At 38.3% G+C, this 6,000-nt stretch overlaps 1 protein-coding gene across 4 annotated transcripts in view; it reads right to left on the reverse strand.

Moving 5' to 3' along the window:
• The window catches only part of LOC143041054 (uncharacterized), a 191,513-nt gene that overhangs the window by 149,937 nt on the left and 35,576 nt on the right, over positions 1 to 6,000 (reverse strand). The window lies entirely within an intron of this gene.

The raw sequence follows: 6,000 nt of genomic DNA on the forward strand, positions 1-6,000 counted from the left end.
AAGAGCAGCAGGCTTCAATGAAAGGATGAAACAATTGATGGATACGTTCTGCCAGGACTCTTAAATATGCAAGATGGAACTGAAATATGAGGTGAAAAGGAATGAGCCTTCCTTGAGGATCAAAGAACCCAGAAGAAAATGTACTGTGAAGACTTCATGGAGAGGAAATGGATGAAAACAATGGAATGTCAGAGCAGGGATATGCAGAGCCTTCAGAAAATGAGATCTGAGTGTGAAAAGGACAAAGAAATTTATGTCAGTTGCATCCTATGAGGACAGTGAACATTCTGATTCAGAAGACGCTGGCATGGACACACAACATCTACTCTGATGTTGAAAGTCATATTTCTGCTGAAGAAGGTGAGGGTCCAAGTGTTAAGAAGCTGCAGATGGCAACAGACACAGTCACTCAGCAGCATGATGAATTGCCACACCGATACCAGCATATCCGTGAAAGTATAAAAAAGTCAGACCAGAATTCTACGAGATTGTTGACAAACTGAAGAGCTGCTACCATATGTCTGAGTGGCAAGCAGAATCAGCTGTGATCATAAGTCAGCAACAAGAATCCAAGAATGTCAGGGATGCAGGCAAGAGCACTGAAGTCATGGCACTAGATTGATTGATTGATTTATGAGTTTTTGGCCGACGGCCAGGCACTGGGACCAAAATGATCATTCAGCGCCTTCATGGCACTAGATGAAATCATCCAGATCATGAAATCTGATGAACAAGTAATTCTGACTTGTTCTGATTATGGTTCAAAGAAGCAGGGCATTGGCTCTTTTTCTGTTTGGGGTATCATTGTCAATGGAACATACACACATAGTGACAGTCGAATGAATCAGATGTGCCTGAGAACACTCCGCGAGCTAGTGCTAATCTAGCGATTCTTCAACCAAAAAAATTGGCAATTTACCTAGTTGTAAACAGATCAGAAGGAGGCAATGATGAGTGGTACCGTGATGTAGCAAAGTGATTTGAGTTTAACAAGAATAGAAAAAAAGAAGGGAAATGGATGATATACCGACATACGCAGAGACAACGAAAAGAAGATTAGATATGAGTATGAAACGCCTTTGGGAATGGTTAGAAAAAAATATGTAATATAGACAGTCCTAGATATGAAGACAAATCATTCCATGGATTCAGAACAGAAAGAGGTATCAACCTCAAAAGCATACTAATAAACCAAGAAATATTTGAAATGAAAAGGGATATTGTTGAATGGAAAAAGGAACATAACCAATTATATAAACAAGTGAGAGAATTGAGGAAGGAAAATGCACTTTTAATTTGGGAATTGGAAGAAATGAAAAAGGAACTGGCTAAAGTAAAAAATGATAATGAAAAGATGAAAAGTGAAGACAAATATAAATGAAACTTTGTTGAGGGAAGTTAATGAAAAGATTAATAGAGGCAGGCAAAGTTGGTGAAAATATAAAAGAATCAAACATGATGGAAATCAAAAACCAAATGAAAGACAAAGAAAACCAAAAAATACTATTTAAAGAAATAGTCAAAGAACAAATGAACAAAAGTACAAAGAACACAGTGATAGAAGTAATGAAGTAAAAAAGAGATTGGGTAAAAGACACAATAGACAAAAAGAAAAAAAAAAGTATTGTAATCTATGGTATCAAAGAGAAACATGGACTAATAAGGTTCCAAAGGGAAAAAGAGGAGAAGGATATAGTGAGAGAAATACTAAAAGAAATACAGGATGAGGGGCAAGGACTTGAAAAGGCAATAGAAATCTACAGGATGGGCAAATATTCTGAAGAGAAAAATAGAACTCTAAAAGTAAAACTTAATTTGCAGAGGATAGCAGAAGAAATATTAACAAACGTAAGAAAACTAACAAAAAAGTAAAAACTACAAAAATCTATGGATAAAAAAGGAACTGAAAAAACACTTAAAGAGGAAGCTAAGGAAAAGAATGAGAAAAGAACAGAAAACGAAAGGAAGGAGTTTTTTGGAGAGTGATGGACTTGAGACTGAGGAAATGGTGATGATGATATGGTTTAACATCACAAACTCCCTTTATGGAGGCTAGGACGGTGCCCCTTACAGAGGCCTTTGTAGCGTGGAATTTAATGAACCATGCCCTTGGTTCAACTTCACCGGTGGCAGGACTCAAACCGCCATTCCTTCGACCTTCACCGCAAGTAACAACACCCTAACCCACTAGGCCAGCGAGCTTCCTGAGGAAATGGTACATAAGGGAAAAGGAAATGCAGGAGCAAGAAGAAAAGGAAGAAAAGGCAAAAAATTAAAGATAACATATACCAATATAGACGGATTGATAACAGGAATAGATGAATTGAATGACTATCTGGAACAAGAAAAACCAGATATCATGGTTTTTGTGGAGATAAAATTGAGAGGATCATTACCACCAAATAGTATATGCTAAGGATTATATAATTGTTGGTTCAGAAATAGAGAAACAAAGCAGGGTGGAGGAGTGATGTTGCTAACCAAGAAAGGCCTAAATGTGACAAAAATCACAGAAGGAGAGAACAATATGGAGTGTATTATGATAAGAGTTGAGGATAGAGACATGAAAAATAGTAAGTATGCGGTGATTTATATCACACCTAAAACTCACACATGGAATGAAAGTGAACACTCCAAAATACTGGAAGACACAAGAAAAACACTAAATGAAATACTAAAGAAGGAAATATGGTAATTATGGGTGATTTGAACTTTATTAAAGAAATATGTTGGGAAGAAATGACTGTGAAAGGTGAAGATCACTGGGGAAACATATTACTAGAAATGACCATTGATTACACATGGATGCAATGGGTAAAGGAAAATACCAGATATAGAAATAACAAGGAACCCTCAAGATTGGATTTGATATTCACATCAGAACCTGAAATTGTGTATAAAATTGAATACAAGACACCAATTGGAAAAAGTGATCATTCCTCTAACAATAGATTTTACTCTTAGGCAAAATTATGTGTGGCTCGTCCATAGGGGTACCTCAAAAGTCCCTAAAGCATTGGTTGCAAGTTACTGTGTAACACTGCAAAATAACATCATGTCAATATCCCAGTATAGGGAGTGAGTGTAAATTGCAGATTGGAAGTAGCAAGTAAACATGTTGGGGAAATGAAGTGTCACAAGGAATAGGCATCTGGAAATGGATGCAGAGATTACATAACGTGGTGATTGTGCCTTCGACACTTATGGGATGACTTGGAATTTAAGAGGGGCAGAAAGGAGAAAATTAAATGAATTTGAGATGAAGTGTCTGAGAAGTATGGTTGAGGTTACATGGTTAGATAGGGTGAGAAACAAAGAGGTGAAGAGGAGAGCAGGGGTGAAAAGGGGGCTGGTAGATAGAGCTGATGAAAGATCACTGGAATGGTTTGGGCACATGGAAGAATGGGGGAAGAAAGGCACATTGAGTGGAAAGCAGAGGTGGATGGAGTGAACCTGAGGGGATGACCAAGGATGAAATGCATGACTATGGTGAAAGGGGCTCTGAGTAAGAAGGGAATATCTGTTGAGTAGGGAAGTAAGAAGGTAAGGGATACAGGCAAGCGAAGAATGGTTGTGTATGAATATTTTGATGCAGCCTAAAGGGATTTCTCCACGTCTTCTCTATTCTCTGCATGAGGGGATAAGGAGGGAGGGTTGCCATGTAATTGAAATAGTCCTGCTGTGGATGCACTGTGTCTAGCTGTATTGTATCCCGGCAGTGGGCAGGAGACAGTGATGATCCTTCATTCATGAGGAGCTAAGATGAGAGGGTAATAAGGGCAAAGGATGGGAGTGGATGTGTGCCTTGTTTGGGTACCTCCCTTATAAGGGGAAAGAAGTCCTTGGTATATAGAATAAAAAATGTTTGAGATGAAGGGTTTCAGATGTATGGTGGGAGTTATGAAGATGGTCACAGAAATGGGGAGAGGAGTCAGAGAGGATGTGTGAAAAGAGCTGGAAGACATGGAAAATCAAAGAATACTGGGATGGTAAGGGCATGTAAAAATGAGTGAAAAAAGAAAATTAAAATTAAAATGGAAGTAGAGGTAAATGGAATGAACTTCAAGGGAAGACCAAGAATAGGATGAATTGATGGGGTGAGGGGAGCCTGTGGAGCTAGGAAGGGAGAGGACACAATATAGGTGTGAGTGAATAGTGGTTGCAAATAAAGGGGAAATTAACATTGCCAAAAGGGATATCTTATTGTATGTTCTGTACTTTTTATGAGTGGATGAGGGAGGAGGGTCACCATGTAATGAAGCAACGGCGGTAAACAAGTTTCAGCTGTCAGACTTTGCTGTGGAGGTCCTGTGACTTGTTGCATTACCTCCAACCAAAGCACTGGGCATGATACAGGGATAACCCTTCATCCAAAAAGAGCAAAGATAAAAAAGATAAAAAATAGGTGCTGGATGGGTATGCGAAGAGTGTAGAGAGAGGGCCTTTTGGTATTTGTATGCTTAAATTCTAAATAGGTAATCTTAGTTCCATTAAGGGGATCGTCCATTAGAAAATCAAACTTTTTTAGTTTGGGGTGAAAGTGGCTGAGATTTTTTCTTAGTAACTGTCTTGTCTCAAAGAAGATACCACCGAATTTTCAAGTCATTTATGCTTATACTTTTTTTTTATTGTTAATTTTTTTTTTTCGAGGGGTAATTTTTGAAAATTTTGAAATTGATTCAGAGGATAGACCTTTGACTGGACATTGATTATTTTTTGTCTTTATAATGGGCTAAGATAGATGAAGAAACGGAGGCAGAATTATGATGTTCTGATCAGTCTGTTATGAAAAAAAAAAAATCCAAAGTTGATGAAAAAAGAAAAAAAAAATGTATATATGAAAAAATCTTACTAGTCCTTGACAGGACATAAATCTGCCTCCAAATGTTCTCCCAATTATGCTGAATCCGAAAAGGATTTGCAGTTAAAAATCAGTGAAGGCATTTTGGATATGAATCAAGTTAAATGTGCAAAAATCAAGTTTTTCAGGAATGAGCGTCATAGTTTTTTTGTTCATGGTTACTGGTCCCCTTTCATCATTTAGGATGTTATGGTGTTGAAAGTGTATCATAGGCACAACCCTACTCTTTGTTGCCAGCTTTTGATTAATTACAGGTTTATATGATGAATCCAGTTAGTATCCACCAGGGTTATACTGCACTTTTCGTTTTCTTGGCACGATGCATCTTTGGCGACAGACGATCTTTATCTGCCATCCTAAGCTGTTTTATGGCATCACTGGTTGTTGTCCCTCTTGCTGATGGCATATATGCAAGTTCATAACCAAAGATGTGGTTCAGAACTGCAACTTGAGCACAGAATTGAACTCTAGCTGCTGATGCAAACTTCCTCTTTGAACTCAAAGCCCAGATCTTTGCATGGAAGCTTTCATTTTGGTTTTGTGTCCTTCCCTTGAGGCATTTCTCTAAAAGCTCTGTAGAGGTGAGGTCTTGATATATTGCCAGGATGGATTTCCGCTTCTCAGTGGGAATCTTCGCCAGGAACGGCTTCTTGACTCTGTGAGACTCGGGTTCCTCTTGCCTGGCTAGTGCTCTCTAGAAAAAAACACCACGAGTCTTCTCCCTTAGGACAGTAAGAATGCAATGGCTTCTCATCTGTGCTGACAGAATGCAGGTAGGAGGCCATGATAGCTTTACGCATTGTCTGAACGTCAGTATTCACACAATCACGTATTGCCTTCCCATAATACTGTGTCAACTGTCACAGCATCTGTCAACATATTAGCTCATATGCTATTATTTATCATACAAAAGCATAAATAGTGCAAAATACACAGCTTCTTTTGCTAGCAAATATATGTAACAACAGAAAACGTAATATGCAGTATGCAGCGCACACGACCCAGCCACAGTAGGGTGGGGGGGTACTGTATTATATTTTTTTTAGATAGTAAAAATCAAGATACAGCTTCCATACTCAGCCACGAGATAGCTTATGAGCAACACTTTTAGAGGAAATATTTTCAGAATTTTTTATTTT

This window comes from Oratosquilla oratoria, chromosome 30, assembly GCF_046742065.1.
Source record: "Oratosquilla oratoria isolate Oo_2021 chromosome 30, ASM4674206v1, whole genome shotgun sequence".
Classification (NCBI taxonomy): domain Eukaryota; kingdom Metazoa; phylum Arthropoda; class Malacostraca; order Stomatopoda; family Squillidae; genus Oratosquilla; species Oratosquilla oratoria.